Source organism: Lissotriton helveticus, chromosome 2_1 (assembly GCF_964261635.1).
Source record: "Lissotriton helveticus chromosome 2_1, aLisHel1.1, whole genome shotgun sequence".
NCBI lineage: Eukaryota > Metazoa > Chordata > Amphibia > Caudata > Salamandridae > Lissotriton > Lissotriton helveticus.
The window spans coordinates 892,457,221-892,473,974 of NC_136059.1; the positions used below are offsets into that span (position 1 = coordinate 892,457,221).

The 16,754-nt window shown below is 45.7% G+C and overlaps 1 protein-coding gene across 1 annotated transcript in view; it reads left to right on the plus strand.

Annotated features, from left to right (window-relative positions):
• The first annotated feature begins 1,025 nt into the window (after window positions 1-1,025).
• CDC42SE2 (CDC42 small effector 2) overlaps window positions 1,026-16,754 on the plus strand; it is a 379,165-nt gene continuing 363,436 nt past the window's right edge. The window contains exon 1 of the mRNA XM_078675617.1: window positions 1,026-1,568. The gene's annotated coding sequence lies outside the window, so the exon portion shown is untranslated. The remainder of the gene's footprint in view (window positions 1,569-16,754) is intronic.

Genomic DNA, 16,754 nt, shown 5'->3' on the forward strand with positions numbered 1-16,754 from the left:
TGTCAAAAGACCAACTTGGGAAGGGATGTAGCGCTCTAGTGTTTCCACGGGGTCTCGGCTGAGCCCCGGAAGCACCTACAAACACTGTATCACCTTCTGGCCAGGCGTGGCCAGAAGGCTATAAATAAAAGGAACGGAGTCGTTCAGGACTTCCGGTCCATCAGTGTACCAGTGTGTCCGTGTATTTGTTATACAGCGTCCCTAACGTAATCCTAGGCCTGTACCCAGTTCACGCCGTGACCTGCAGCCCCCAGCTGCATACCGAGCCCCCCACAAATGCCACAGATAACAACGAATGGCAATCAGGGGGAGTGCCAAAAACCCACCGAAAGGATACATGTCTTCAAGGCTCGACCTAAAAAGGACTAAAGCCACGTCATAGCAGTTTTCTGTTTAACTTTAAGCCATGTTGCACAACAGTTCGTACTGCTTTGCAACATGTCTAAAAATACACTGACAAAACCAATAGATTTTGCAGAGGTGAAGCCTATTGGCTTTGCCAATGCTTGTCTTATATAGCCTCTCACCAGTAAGATTGTTGAACATCTTTTATCAAACTTACACCAGTGAAAACAAACCTGTATTCCACAATAAGGCAATATCAATTTAGAGGCCCTGCTTCTGACACATAGGAAGGGAAGACCCCAAATAATGGATTGCAGAGTTAAGTTGGTGTTGTGATGATTTCAGAGTACACCTGTGTACTTTGAAATGGGAACAAGATAAGGGTTTGGGACCATTTACAAACTGCTTGACTTCGTTTTGAGTACTTATTTTACACGAATTAAGAAACTGTTGCCTTTTGAGGTATTATTTGTAGCAGGCCAGCAACCTGTAAATGAATTAAGCTCAGGCCTGCACACCTCCTAGAAAAGGCCTTGCAGGCACGCGCACCGGGCGCCTTGCATCCAAGGCTCTCTGTTGCACCTGTTCAAACTGCTGAGAGCCGCAGCTGCGACTCTCCCTCGCCGAGATCCACGCTAGTTCGCTCCTGCAGAAGAATGATGGACAGTGAGTGATGTATCGATCTCTGGGCACGGCCCATCTCCCTGCTTCCTCGGTGGCCGCGTACAGAGAGCGGCGGCCCCGTGCATTACCGAGTCCAGGCACGCTGAACATGGCGGCTCCGCCCCCGGCCCGCCTCCTCCCGCCTGCGTCGCAGCTCTTCGGCTCGCTCACCCCGGGCGGCGGCAAAGGGAGGCTTGTCTCATCCAGAGTACTCTCAGCGCCGCGGAGGTCGCCATCTTCACCGCGTAGCCCTCTTCAGAGCCGGTGACAAGGTGTGCAGCGTCCTGGGGGCCTTGCTACCGGGGAGGAACCCGAGGGATCCCTCGCAGCCTCCAGCGGCAAAGCATCAGGAAGAGGCGGCGGCTGCCCTGGGAGCAGGAGGTGGTCCAGCCTTTCGGTGAGCCGACTGACTGGGGAGAGCCGGGCGCACACCGCTCGTTTTCAAGCAGGCTCTGCTTCCAGACGCCCTGCTGCGGCGTGGACCGCCGCTGAGACCCGGAGCGAGTGGACCCTGGGCCGGGGAAATGCGAGGGACAAAGGCGCTCACATGAATCTGATGGGTGAGTGAGGTTGGCATCGCAGCCTGGCACTCCGATGCAGCCCACCTGCGGGCATGTTTGTGTATTACATGCAGACTTGCGTGCAGTCCGATTCACCCGACGACGGAAGGGCGGTGTATTAAAGGTGCCAACACGGGCAGGTGGGGCTCCATCCTAGAGCCATGGTACTCTGCCCATGCTGGTTCTGTTGGTGTTCAGGTGTCCTCGGCTACCTTTGTGACACGTTGACCCACCAGGTCCATATGGTGTGGCAAGTGGCATCGCCGTGCCTGGGTGCATTGCTTTCACAGATGACTGTTTCCTGCAGTATGTTGTTATGTTTGTGGGAATGTGTTTAATATTCAAACAAGGCTTACTCAATACACAGTTTCCTTTTGGTATCTCCTCGTTTCCGCATTTCATCTTCATATACAGAGGATTTTGGGGGCATCGTCTGCAGTGCCACCTGTTAGTTGGGCTCGCGGGGTATTTTGAGCACTACGTGCACTGATTGCCCCCTTGCCTACGCTGAGCTCGTTCACTGCTCTGTGTAGGAAAAGGACGTTCGTGACACCGCAGATGGCTGCGCTCCCATGCATGCTAGATTCGCTCACTGAATGAGGATATTATGTTGGACGTTGAGTTTCCTCCACTGGAACTCGGGGGGGGGGGGGGGGGAGCACATTCTCATACGAATTTCTCTTTCAGAGGCTGGGGCGAAATATGTGTGCACAGGGCACCAGGGTCCTGTTGTTTGTCTCTGTCGGCAGCGGCATGCAAACGATCCGTGCTTAGCTTGGCTCAGGTGCGAAAAGATGTCGCTGCTAGATTTCTCTGTTATTACTTCTGTGGTTTCTTTGCAAAGGTGTTGGTTTAGCGATGCAAAGGTGTTACTGCGAATTCACTCACTGACTGAATGTGAATAACGCACTGACGCTTCTGCGTGGAAATGTCCCGTTCAGTGCCGCTTAGCGACAGCCGCCCCTTCTTGATACAGCTCCTAAAGTGAAAGCTGGCATTGCACCCCGTCCATGGACGGAGGCGGTTCAGTCTTAGCCCATTCCAAGGGATGGTCCTAAACCGACAATATTGGTTTAAGTGGCGGTCACTAAAAAGCAGTCATACTTTCCATTTCATACATTTTATTTTGCGATTCTTTAAATGTTGTCTCAGGGAAAGTATGCCAGGGTGTGTGTGTCTTAAAATATTGATATCTTACCCGTGGGGGGAAATCTTTCAGACGTATAAGTAGAACATTTTTACAGAAAAAAACATTTTTACAGAAAAAAGGATCATGGCACACCTGGTACTTACTGGTAGCAGACGAATGATGTAAGTGGTTACAAAATTAAACATCACACTCGCAAGTTACATCTGGTTCGTAAATATTATCATAAAACTATTTTCATATTACAGCCGTTCTTGACAAAGTATTTATACGACAGAATGCACATTCCTATGGGTTTGGATATTTGACCTACTTAAAGAAAACCTCTTATCTAGTCATTGAATGCTTCCCATATCAAACTATGACTTAGGTTATGAGTCACTCACCCTACGGTCATCGCAAGGCAGGGCCGAGAAATACACATCTACTAACTTAAGGGAAACAACCTGGACGTCTCTAGGACCAGAGGGCGTGCTGGCATATACAGAATAAACGGTAGTGGGGCCAGGACATGCCCATGCTTGCCCTCACCGACTGTGTATGTGAGCCCTGAGAGAGCCCCTTCACTTGCCAGTCATAGACTAACCCACGTGTGTGTCTGTCTGTCTGTCTGTTTGTGTGTGTGTGTGTGTGTATGTATGTATGTATGTATGTATGTATGTATATATATATATATATATATATATATATATATATATATAGATAGATCGATGTCCGAATGATTGTTAGAATACCCACTTATCTTACTTTCAACTGGAGCTTAGTACAACAAACATATCATTCATCAGAGAATTGGTACAAGCTGTGTGGATGATATATATTCGCTTCCTCTGTGCCTTATAGAAGGACGCTCAGACGGTTCAATGATACAAATATCTCTTTTCCAATTGTGCCTTTCCTCTTGTAAATCATTGGTAGAGTATAGGCTAGTGGTATTTTAACTGTGGCCTGGGGACCTCTGGGAGTCGGCGATGTCTACTCAAGGGGGTCCGCAAATTCTTAGAAAATTAAATAACAAATGAATAAGTTGTATATAAAGAAGCAAAATTAAAATTTTAAAAACATTATGTTAATGCGTAGGAATTTGAAATTGGAGGCTAAAAACGAAGTTGGTAACCGAAGATTGATTTGTGGGAGCAGCTAAACAAAATATAGTATGGACTATTGAGGTGGTCTCAATTGATTTAAATAAATTCCAACCTTCCCCAAACATTATATTAGTGAATTAAATTAAATATTTCCTCATTTGTGTATTTGTTTGATGAATGCACTGTTTTTAAAATTTGATCATCACTCACTTGGTAAAGCTTCATCACCATTTGCACTTCCCCAGACCACTGCTGAGCAATCGGTTGTGTGGAGGGGACTACACTTCATGCTCACAAGCGGCGTTAAGGTCAGCAGACCAGTGTTCCTCTCCACCTCCCTACTTAAGTCCATGCCGGTCGCTACGCGCAGCGGACGTGTGCAGCGAGTGCGCCGCTGGCGCTCCAAAGGCAAGCCCGGCCGTGCCCAGGCCCAGGGCCACTCCCCCTGCACGTACCACTATTGACCTCTGCGCCAAACCACTGACCTATAAATCTGAACAGCTAAAAAAATGATACTCAATACTAACACACATTCACGCAGCTGCCCGGCTATTAATCTTGAGCTAATAGACCAACCTTCTCTACCTTGCCCCGTTTGTCCTTTCTCTTTAGACAATAATTACGATCTCTCGCCACCACTCACCAAATTGCAACACACGGCACAGAGAATCATCCGGTCAGCTCCTATAAACGCCCGGCCGCTGCCCAGACCCAAATATGAAATTCTAAATTTCCTCGAAGACCCCAAAATGGACCTCCTCTCAATAACCGAAACCTGGGGTGACCCTTCCTGTGGCCCAGATTTCTGTACAGCAACTCCTGATGGTTTCATGGTCAGTAGATTTGACCAAGCCCCCCAAAAAGGAGGAGGTCTGGCAATCATACACCATGATAACTAAGCAGCCAGGACAGCACTTATCCCTACTACGATCTGGGAAGCAGTCAGCTTCACTATCATGATACCCAACCATCTTGCCTTTAAAGGCATCCTTCTATATCGTCCCCCCGGTTCCCGAATAGAATTTCTCTCTTCTATGGGTTGTGTATTAGAGTTAGTGGCAGGAGAAAGCATCTTCTTCATCCTTGGAGACTTCAATTTCCCTCTTGAAGCATATGACATGACAACCAAGATACCCTAGTCCTTCTGGCTGAAATGGAAGCGGTAGGTCTTACTCAACTAGTTACATCTCCCACACACTCTGTGGGCCACACTTTCGATGGCCTTTTTTCCAACCATCAACAAATCATCTTAGGGGATATTATTCCCTTGCCCTGGACGGACCACTGCGCAGTCCCTTTTTGAAATTCAATCTAAAACCATCCCTGCTCTACTCACCAAACCCACCTCCTCCAAGCACTTCAGAGCATGGGGCAATATCGCATCGCAAGTGTTCAAATCCAAATTACTCACCACCCAGCAAGTTGTTGCTTCTGACCCCGATTTGGCAGCTACCTTTTACACCAATTGGATTACCAACGCTGTCAATACGGCGGTCCCTACCAAAAAAAGGTCTCATAACAGGACCATACTGTCAGCCCCTTGGTTCTGCGAAGCTCTCAGGCTAGAGAAACAAATTTGTAGATGCCAAGAGCGTCGCTGGCGCTTACATTACGATCCTGTTCAAAAACTTCATTATAAACAGGCTTTGTCCGAATATAAACCGCTTCTGGTCACTGAAAAAAGCAAATTCGATCGTAATCAAATTGAATCCGCACAAGATTCAGTTAAGCACTTGTACCTACCAGGCAGTCACCCGGATTTCTGGACAAGGCCCCACCACCTCCACAGTTGCTTCTCAAAACCTTTGTAACTCACGGGTGACCTATTTTCAAGAAAAAGTTAGTAACATATATTCTAACTTCACAACCCACACCTCTAGTGATACACATTTAGTAGCTTCCCAAGAAAATTAAAAAGCCTTCTGGCGTTGTCAGAGCTACATCCTTAGACAAAAATCCTTCTTTTTCACTGCAGGAATTCAATCAAGTCTCTTCATACTTGGTCTCACACCTACTCACTACCATCAATTCGGGATCCCCTGATGATCCCTGTCCTCCATCCACCCTTAAACAGTTCCCTGACATCATAGGCACCAACTTAGCCAATATCGTTAATCTGATGTTCAAAACTGGTACATATCCCTGTATTTGGAAAAAAAACGGTCATCAAGCCCCTTATTAAAAAGAGTAATTTGGATCCATCAGACGTCACCAGTTAAAGACCCATAGCCTGTCTTCCCCTTCTAGCTAAGATCGCCGAAAAGGTCATGAATGTCCAGTTATCAGACTTTATTGATCAAAACAACTGTCTGTATGAATCCCAGTTTGGATTCAGAAGGGGACATGGCACCAAAACTGCTCTTATCAAGGCCTCGGATGAAATTAGGAAAATACTCGATGGAGGAGGTGCTGCTGTCCTGATATTGTTGGATCTCTCTTCGGCTTTCAACACGGTCAACATGCGACCCTGATCGACCGTGTCACGGCCGTCGGGATCTCTCACAGGGCTAAGGCCCTCCTGGCCTCCTCCTTTCCAACCGATCACAATCAGTCACATTTGGCAACTTTAATTCACCGTCATTTGCCTTACCATGTGGTGTGCCTCAGGGATCCTCGATGAGTCCGACCTTATTCAACATCGATGTGTCTGATGTAGCGAGGGTCATTAAATCACACCACCTGGGTAAAACATCATATTCCGACGACACACAACTGGTCTTGGTGGTCAACAACAACGGTGCTAAAATTGCGCATAACTTCCAACAGGGAATGCTTGCAATCAGCACCTGGATGGCAGATAATTGCCTTAAATTAAATTCCGATAAGAGGGAGGTAATGATTTTTGGCAACCTCCTTCCTGCTTGGTCCCCTACTTGGTGGCCAGCAGAGCTGGGAGCACCTCCGTCACCGGTTGCAAAGGTAAGCAATTTGGGGGCTATCTTCGACAATAAACTGTCATTCATGCTCCATGCAAATGCAGTCGTATCCGCATCCTTCTTCATCATTAAAATGATTTAAAAACTCCTTCCCTACCTTCCCACCTCTGCCGCTAAGACCCTTATCAGTACTCTAGTCATGTGCAGGATTGACTACTGTAACAGTCTTTTTATCAATACCCCGGAAAGAGTTTTAAACAAACTACAATTGGTGCAGAATGTGGCAACCAGACTGCTCAGAGGTACCCCCAAATTCAAACCGATCTCCAACATAATTCGACAGCTTCACTGGCTACCTGTCAGAAACAGAGCCTAGTTTAAAGCCCTGTGCATCGCTTTCAAAGCATTTAATTCCTCTGGACCGGAGTTTAAAAAAAACTCTATGTGTCTACACACCCTTTAGATGTTTACGCTCCTCCACAGCAAATATCCTGACGGACCGAGGACAAAAAAGCTTCCTGGGGCGATAGATCTTTTTTAGTTGCCACCATCAAACTTTGGAATAGTATCCCGCCCCATATCAAGACAAGTCATTCCTTACTCACATTCAGGAGGCAAATAAAAACCTGGCTCTTAAATCAATAGTCACTTGTTTTACCTGCAGGCATAGTCTATAGGGCTGAGACATCCACGGGTATTTGCGCGCTCAATAAATCGCATAAATAAATAAATAATGCTTGTCTTCATTTCTGTGTATTGTTTTGCGGTTCAAATCGGCAAACTTGCTTAAGTTGGGGTCCCTGGCTTCTAATAATAATAATTCAGTGGGGTTTCCGGAGTCCAGTAATTATGAAATGGGGTCCACAGAAGTCAAAAGGTTAAGTGCCACTGGTATAGGGTTTAGTTGTATCCAGTGGCGGCTCCGAGCGACGCCCCACTTCTGTTCCAGCAGTGCAAAAAGGAAAATGGTAATAACATGATGTTATTATAAAAAAAAATTCTATGCAGGAGTCTGGGTGGGCCTGGCTCCGTGACGCCAGAGCAGGGGAGGAGTGATTTGCACTCTGCTAAGTGCACATGACAGTTTGGCTGGCCCTACAGGGCTGGCCAACCTGTCATGCACACATGGCATGTTCTCCATTGGGCTGTGTTGCACAGCCCCGTGGAGAACATGCCCAGCCTCCCCAGGCATTGCCTGAGCATCCAAGCAGGGTGCTCAGATCAATCACGAATCTGCTCCTGTAGCGTCATATTGACTGCGAGAGTTCAGAAGCCTGGGCGCTTTCGGTGCTTCCAGCAGAGGGAGGAGTGGCGTTTGGCAGCTGGAGAGGCGTGCGACGGCTGGAGAAGCGTGCGGCTGACAAGGTAAATTAATTAAAAAAAAAAATACTCCCCTACCTCCCTGCTCACAATCCCTGTTCTGAGTGAAACGCCACTGGTTGGATCTCGTTGAAGCAAGACTACAAATCCCAGAATGCACTGATCTTTTAAATGAGCCTAGTGCTAGAAATGTGGAGTCTATGTGATGTGGATTCGTCTCCTCTCCTAATATATAGGGACTCAATCGAGTTGTTGAATGAGTCCTCCTTGGGAGAGGCTTTCATGGAATTTGAGACTTTTTTGTACATCATACTATAAATTGTTATTGCTTCCCTAGGGCTCTTTGACTTTTTGCTGGTTTCGGTTTAACTCCTGGAAGAATCCTTGTTTACTATATGCTTTAAGAGTTTGTATAGACTTGCCTGTAACCTCTTGAATGCTGTACATCATGTTAAGTGAAACAGAATGTGACAACATAGTAAATATTGTATCTAAATGGAGGTCACATTAAGCAAATATCCACACATATGGATGTGCCGGCAGGCCATCGGGTGAACAGGTGTGCAGTGATTATGTGAACGTGGATTATATATGAAGCAAACTATTTTCTGAGAGTCCGGAAGTGATGTGAGTGGAGCCGAGTTTGGAGAAACTCCTGGTTCTACATTCCTTCAGCTTGGTACTAGAAAGGACCTGTAGATATCGAATGCAGCTACATTCAGAAACCTCTGTAAACTAAGCTTGGCTAGGCCCATAATTGTAGTGTTTCTCTATCTCTTCGTTACCTCTTGTAGAAGTGTCTAGGTGCTCTGCAGACTTTTTTCCTGAGCTGTCTAGATGGTAGAAGGGTGTTGGTAGCAATGTCACATCTTAGTGCTGTGTTGTGCATTATGCACAGAGAGTGGCTCCAAACTTCACAAGTGGTAAGTGAGCGTGTTTCACGTATTTCGTTCAAAGGAATTTGAGGGTAGATTTGAAAGGTGCTTGCACAAACCAGTCACCATTGTTGCTTTAGAGGGATATAAACTTGGTTATGGGGTAAGCTAGGACGTTATGCACCTACTGAATTGTAAATGATTGTTGACAAGTCTGATTTTCTTATGAAGTTTATTCCATAATTCGTATGTTTGGACTGAGAAGTTGTTCCCTCGTATGTGTGTTCTCGGGTAAGTAGGAACTGTCAGCTCGGGGGGGGGGGGGGTGCACTTATTGCACTTTGCACTTTAAATTCTCCTTAACCTCGTTGCTCTCAGACGTGGTAGATGATTCATGATGGAATGTGATTTGCTAGGAAGAACCAATCTCAGCAAAGGCGGTGGAATCTGTCAGAGCTTGCGGCCCTTTAAATGCCGACAGAGGTGGCCCAAGGCAAGCCAGTTCTTGGCTGGCCAAAGCTAATTACTGTGCCCAAAAACTTACTTATTCTTCCAACGAACTCGGATACTTACATTTGGTAAAACTTCACCCTGACCCATCCATCTTCCGTCATCTGTCTAACCTAGGGCTACCTAATAAGAACAGCTCAACCACTGACCTGTCACTCCCGCCCACTAGTACCTGCACTGGGATTGTTAACACATCCAACCAGATCACGTTTTTCTGTCCATCAGATCCTCGGTTAAGCACCAAATAGAAATATATCATGTGTTGGATTCTGAAAATAACAGGTCTGTTACTTCTATCAGAAACCTGGCTTGCAAATGAACCCTCCCCTGATATCTTAGCTGCTCTTCCAGGAAATTATTTACTCCATGCTAATCGACCAGTGGGCAAAATATGTGGAGGCGTGGTAGCAATCGTTGGGATAAAAAAATAAACTGAGACTGAGATTTACTTGTTTTGAGTCTTTTGACATCCCAGCATTAAACGGTCTCTTTATTAAATCTGACTCCACACCCTCCTCTCTAACTTGGTATACAGCTCCGGGTCATGTACCCCACTTCCCACATACCCCGACGAACACATTTCCCCTTTAGTAATTACATTTGCAAAAATATTGCCAATTGGTAGCCTCAACTACTAGGAAAATGAGGAAACGGGTGGGGCATCGTCCATGGATCTGACAGACATGCTGAGTTGTTTGCAGCGGCAAGTAAAGGTGTTGGTTGCTGGACTGGCCACCAACAAGCCTTGGCAGCAGGAAGTTCAGCAGGAAGTTGTTTCAACATCAGGAGGAAAACGGTAGCTACCTGAAACTTGTTGGAGGTCAGGATTACACTTCCCACAAAGCTCTGGACCATCTATTTTTGGGCGATCCCTGGGCGGGCCCGACGGACAGCGATTCTTCGGTTCCGGTATGTAGTATTTGCCTGCGGTGTGCAGTGGACTAGTGCCTCTAGTCCAGGGGAGCCTAGCGTTGCCCAGGGGGAACTGGTCTTTGGACTAGGACGAGTCATAGTTGTGCAGTCATGTAGTTCCAGGAAGGTTGCCAAAGGTGCAGAGCATCGCGTCTTTGGTTGGTGCAGTTTCTGTTGTCAAAGACTCTGGTCTTTTTGTGTCCTTTGTTGCAAGTCAGACTGAGGTTCTGGTTTCAGAGGTGCCCATTTAATCCTAGATTTAAGGATGTTAGGGGTGTGGATGCAAGTGGCCAATGGGCTATTAGCCCCTATGGCTAAACCGCCCATGAGGTGACCACAGAACCCTCTATTCTGCCATTTTTTAAAAAAATAACAGAAATCTTCCTTTGCTGTACAGACCAGGTAGCCCACCCTAGAGATGTGGTTAGTCTTTTGGGAGTGTACACCTTTTGACTACATCATTTTACACCCACCGAGTGCTAATATGCTTGGGGAAGGCCAGTTCCTCTTTTGTGAAGCAGCCAGGTTGCATATTACAGGCGGTGTAAGCTTTGAAGCTCACTCCTTGATGTTTTGGGGAGGGTGGTGTGACATTTTTCCCATCCAGACCATTGTTTCTGACTCCGAGAAGAGCTCACACCTCTTGGCAGAGGGTCAGATTCCTGTCTTGGCGGCAGCAGCTGCAGGCTGCCAGCCAGGGCACAGGAAATGCTGGTAACCACCTGTGTGTGTGCCACATCAGCCTGGATAAGAGGATTGTGTCAGGGGCGAGGAGGCATGTTGTCTGATACCAAACATGACGTATTTTGTTGGTACTGTAATGGAGCTAGTGCCTGGGTGCCAGCCCAAGATATCCTATGAACCGCTGATTACTTAGAGTAGCCTTAAATGGAAAAGGTCACTATAGGGACATATAAGCTTGCACTTAGAGGCCACATCCTTAATGTAATGCATCATACCTCCTGGGCTCAGGTGGCCTTCCTTGGGGCGTAAACCCTTAATATAATGTTTCCTACCTCCTGGCCTCAGGTGGCCTTCCTTGGGGGCAAATCCTTAATATAATGCATCCTACCTTCTGGGCTCATTTGGCCTTTCTTGGGGGCAACTGCCTTGCCACAAAAGGCGAGGGCAAAGACGAGTTTGAGCAGTTTGCACTGCTCCTGATGTTTGTAATTGAAGGACTGCTGTCATCTGTTTATTTGGGTAACTCACGATGGCACAAATGGTTCTTCAGGTCCTGCTGAGCCCTTTAAATTCCTTTCCTTGGGTACCACTGGTATCATATACCAGGGTGTTATAAGTGGCTTAAAGTCTGGCAATCTGAGTTGCTAATTCACATGTGTCTTAGGTCGAGCCTGGGCAGCATATGCGCTACTCTGCAAGACATGCTGTATTGGAGTATGTACTTGAAGCCCCGCCCACTCTTTGCCCATATTTGTGATTGGCTTGTGCCATTGTCCTTCGTAAATGCTGGCTTCTGATTCCTTATTAGGGTTGTTAGTCCTGATTTAGTACCGCCTTGTCTTCATTTGTAACCTCCCATGAGGACTGGCCCTTTTACTTCGGTTGTTACACGGTACATCTCTTTAGTCTGTAAGCACTATTTTCTGTAATGAGTTTCTCTTACTGCACGAGGGTCTCTCATTTGCAGTTGTGACCATTAGCTTGTTTAACTTGTAGCAAACTGGGAGCTCTTCAGGGGCCATGGGAGACAGATGGGGTCACTCAGCGATGCCTTTAGGGAGGTCAAAGGTGCGTGATATAAATTCAGCTAGATCTGGCGTGTTTATTTTCTGAACGAACATCTATATTAAACATCAATATGCTTTAGGTTTGCTACTCTGCTCACTTGCTAAAAACCATGACTTCAACAAAGGCCTCTTAGCCTCTTTTCTCAATTTGTTTCTCTGTGAAATGGATCCCAAAAAGAAAAAGTCTTTGGCTGCAAATTTCTCTTTGGACACACACTCTCGCAACTACAAGCACAAACCCGTTAGGAAGGTATTGGAGCTCTTTACTGAGCAGTTCTCCAATTCCAACGTGGCCGCTAGCTGCGCTTTGCTCCTCGGCTCAGATTACCTGTAACGGGTGTGCTTTCACCCCATGCTTAACGTTGCTCTCGCTCATTTGCTTTTTTCCCCCTGCCCGCCACATTGCTCCCTCTGTTATTTGCTTCCCTATGCCCTCCATGCCCCTTCCCCCAATTCGCCATCATTTTTGCTTCCCCGCACCCTGTTTGGCTGCCCCACACCCTCCCTGTCTGTGTTCCTTCTGCTACCTTTTGTTTGCAAACCCCCCACACACAAACACACACACCCTTTTAAACAAGCATTTGGAATGCAATAGGTTTCGTATTAGTGAGAGTTTAAGCTATTGGCATTGCAAATGACAATACCTTTTATGTTTTGAAAATCAAACATAAATAAAAGCATGGTCATTTACAGTGCCAATAGCTTAAACTTGCGTAAATGCAATACCTATTGCATTGCAGATGCTTGTTAGGGAGAGAGCTCTAGCATTGGGGCCTGAGCAGCAGACACCAGTGCACTTTCAGTCATAACCATCAGCATTGTAGCAAAAAGTGGGAGGTGACCATACAAAAAGGGTACTTTTCCACACTTAGAGCAAACTCTTGTACCGGGAACTTGTCTGGTTGTCAATAGTCATGCAATACAACATTGTGGTCGTGAGAGGACAGTGGTGATAGCCATGTCTTCATTGCCCTTTGGAGTTGGGAGAAGGTTAGGAGCTTTCTAATGTGCTTCAGGAGGTTGTTCCATATCTAATGTCTGATGAATTTGAAAATTGATTTAGAAGAGGTAATGATTCTGCTCATCAAGATGTATTTTTCTTTTCTATTTGGATTTAAGTTCATCACACCAGAGACCACATGTAATTGTAATCACAGCCAGATCCTGAGTTTAAAACAAATTGGTCAAATATGCATTCCCAAAATTTCTCAGACAGACGTTTGCTATCCCAAACCACTCAAGGGGTGATCCTGCTCCCTCAAAAATTGTTATGAGAAAAAAGTAAGCAAATCGCATTTAGAATGAAAGCAAGCAGAAATGTGGCTACAATTTGCAGTTTATAAGCAGGTCAACAGGTTCTCATGAATTATATTCCAGTACTTCCTGGTCAGCCAATAGAATCCTACTGGATGAATTTAAGATAGGGCCTTCCAAGGATATTTTTAGAAGGAGCAAAATAGGTCAATTAACAGCCAAATTTCCCCATTCGGAAAAGCCTATTTCAAATAAATTGGAGTTTATAGCCATGATGGAGCCTAGATCTTTTTCACTGCAATACTGTTTCCCCTTGTATCACGTGATTCTAATAGAATTTCATTTTGACATTTGTAAGATGTGTAACTATAAGGTAACACTATTACCTGATAAAATTCTAACAACGTGATGATTTCAAACGCCATGATCTCGGCAAGATGGCGCCTGCACGTCAGGCGTGTTTGTGAGAGGCTCCGTTTGGGCGTTTAACCTGAAGCTTCATCTGAGCTTTGGCGGTGATTTTGCTACCGCTAGATTGCGTTTTTCAGCTTCCAACGCTTTGCTGATGCCCTGGACAAATTATCGCTGTTGTTTACAGAGCTTCCAGCACTTTACAGCTTTCAGAAGTGCTTCGGTCCGTCTATCACGGTCTCCGAGGGAGAATGCAGGGCGAGGCAGCAGAGGCAGTGGCAGCCTGAGCCTGAGCCTCGGCTCCGGCTCCGGTCGGTGATTTATGGACCCCTTGTTTGTAGAGAGAGGTGCTCGAAGCGGAATCTTTTGGATGTGTTATTTTTGAAGCCTGCGGCGACTTCTGCACTGCACAGCCCTTTTAGGAGCTCTGTCCCGGTACTTTTTGCATGAGGGGAAAGACGACCGCTGTGCTTCAGACACAGGTGTGGTGTAGGCTGAAGCATTACCGGCGCTTCAGTTTGTGTCCGTGTTTACTATTCTCTGCCGGTGTTTGTGCAGGAGACGCCCGCTGTCATACTACTGACGCTTTCTGTTGGTGTTTCAGGTACCTCGCTGAAGGTGCTTGGAGATGTTTGGCGCTATTTTTGGAATACCGACTCAGGCATAGAAGACCAGCTGAAAACAGCGCTATTCACCTGACAACCACACGTAAGGAGCGGAGGAGAGAACTCTGATCTGGGGAAAAAAAATAACACTCAAAAAAAAAAACAAGTAAGACCAACTTTTAATTTGGGGAAAAAAAGCTGTTAAAAAGGGCATTTCGAACGGTGCAAGCATATATAAGAGACTTCCAAATTATAAAGAGATTGTAAAGAGACTAGTAACTAGCCTGGAGTTAAATCCATACAACTTTATACAAACCAGCGTTCTATAAGGAGGTGTACAAAGATCTGCTGGTAACATGGCCCCTAAAACTGCACGTGGTGGTAAAACCAGACCTAGCGGCGAAAATCAGATTGGGACTCGTGCTGCTTTAGCGGCAAAGTCGAAGCCGGATAATATTAATAATGACCTTGATACAAGCCAAACAGGCACTCCGAAAATCCCACAAATGTTCAACTCTAAGGGAAAAGCAGCAGTAATAAGCGCTAAAGTACAGAGCGATAGAGTTTTGAGCGAAAAGAATGTGCCTGTTGACGACCTGGGTGGGATACATCCGGATAATGATCAAGATAAGACTTTGGTAGAGGCACTTGAAGAACTCGTAGCATCTCCATCAGCTGCCTTAGTTACGCCAACTATTCTAACTATTCCACCCACACTCGATTCCCCCCTCACATTGTCCAAAACACAGAACACTGTTGTTTTTAGTATTAACGACGACGAGAGGGAGGCGGAAGGTTATGTGGAATCTGATCCATTCCGAGCTGAGGGGGCTGAATGTGATGGCGATCCCATTAGCAGTAAAGATAGTGAATTTTATTCACTTTCAGAGCATTCCAAAGGGTCCGGCTTAGAAGAAGAGGATTTAGAGGAGGACTTTGAAAACACAAGCAAAGAAATATCTGCTCTCTACAGTCGAGGTGCAAGCAGCTAGGACATGGAGTGAGGAAACCTCTGATGGTGACCCAACTGTAATAGATCAAGATCTAGAACAGGATCTAGTAGACTCTACTCAATTAACTAATCCTAGATCTGGCTGTTCTAATCTAACACCAATAGACATTATATTGAAAGCCATCTCAGAACAACGACTGGAGGCCAAATCTGAGCACTTAAAAACTCATAACGCTTGTAAAAAACTCCAGAACACGGTGCGACGCCTAGTAAAATCATGTAATGACTTTACAGATAGAATGGTGGAAGCGGAAGGACGTATATCCTCATTAGAGGACCAAGTAACTCACATTAAAACTAGCCTCGACGAGTCTAAGGGGCAGAAAGAAGACGTGAATTCTAAACTGACTGATTTGGAAAATAGACTTCGTCATAATAACTTGAGAATATTGGGTGTTCCAGAAGGAAGCGAGGGACAAGATGTATGACAGTTTGTGTTGGAACTTTTTGAAGAAGCCTTTCCTGATGTTAAAAACTGGCAATGGTCTCAGGAGATTCAGAGGGCGCATCGCTTTCCTTTTCGAAAACAAACAACACGAGACACCCAAACTAAACAATACCCTCAAGCTATTTTGATATCCTTGAATAATTTCCTGGCAAGACAAAAATTATATGATCTGGCAAGACCCGATAGGAAACGTTCTGGGAAGGGTATAGAGTTTTTTGTGCGTCCTGATTATTGCCATACTACTGTGGAGAATCGTTGGAGAATGCGTCAACTGATCGATCCTTTCCAAAAAAGGGGGCTCAAGCTTTCTTGTTGCAACCATGTACTTTAAAAATTGTAAATAAGGGTCAAAATAGATTTTTCACCTCAGAAGCTCTAGCAAAAGCGTATCTGAATACACTAGCATGAGGAGTACAATTTGAGTTCTGGATATTAGTTGTTTTGTTAGCTAAACTCATGCTCTTCTATTGTTTTAGAGTTATGGTTGCGCCCAAACATTTGTGGTGTCCTCACATACATCACCGGGGCAATAGGCCCCTTTGCCTTAATGTTGGGGGAGGGTCACGGGGGGATGGTGTGTGAGGGTTTGGGGGGGATGGACACGGGGGGGGAAAAAAAGGGGAAAAAAAATTCAGTCAAGGTCATAGAATATTGTGTTGAAATACACTCTCTTTCTTTTGGTGATGCAATGGTACAATGGTATAATGTAATTTTTGTAATGAATCTAAGTATTTGTCATGGCGAGTGGTAACTTACGAATGTGCTCATTCAATGTATGTGGCCTTAACAATGTGCATAAACGTAAGCGTGTGATGCATGAAATTCGTCTAATACAACCTGATATAATATGTATTCAAGAGACGCATATACCGTGGGCAAAAAGACAAGTCCTGAATGAGCTTGGGTTTATTGTGTTGGCTTCCTCTCAACAATCTACCATGAACAGAGGTGTGGCAATATTGGGACGACGATCTGTA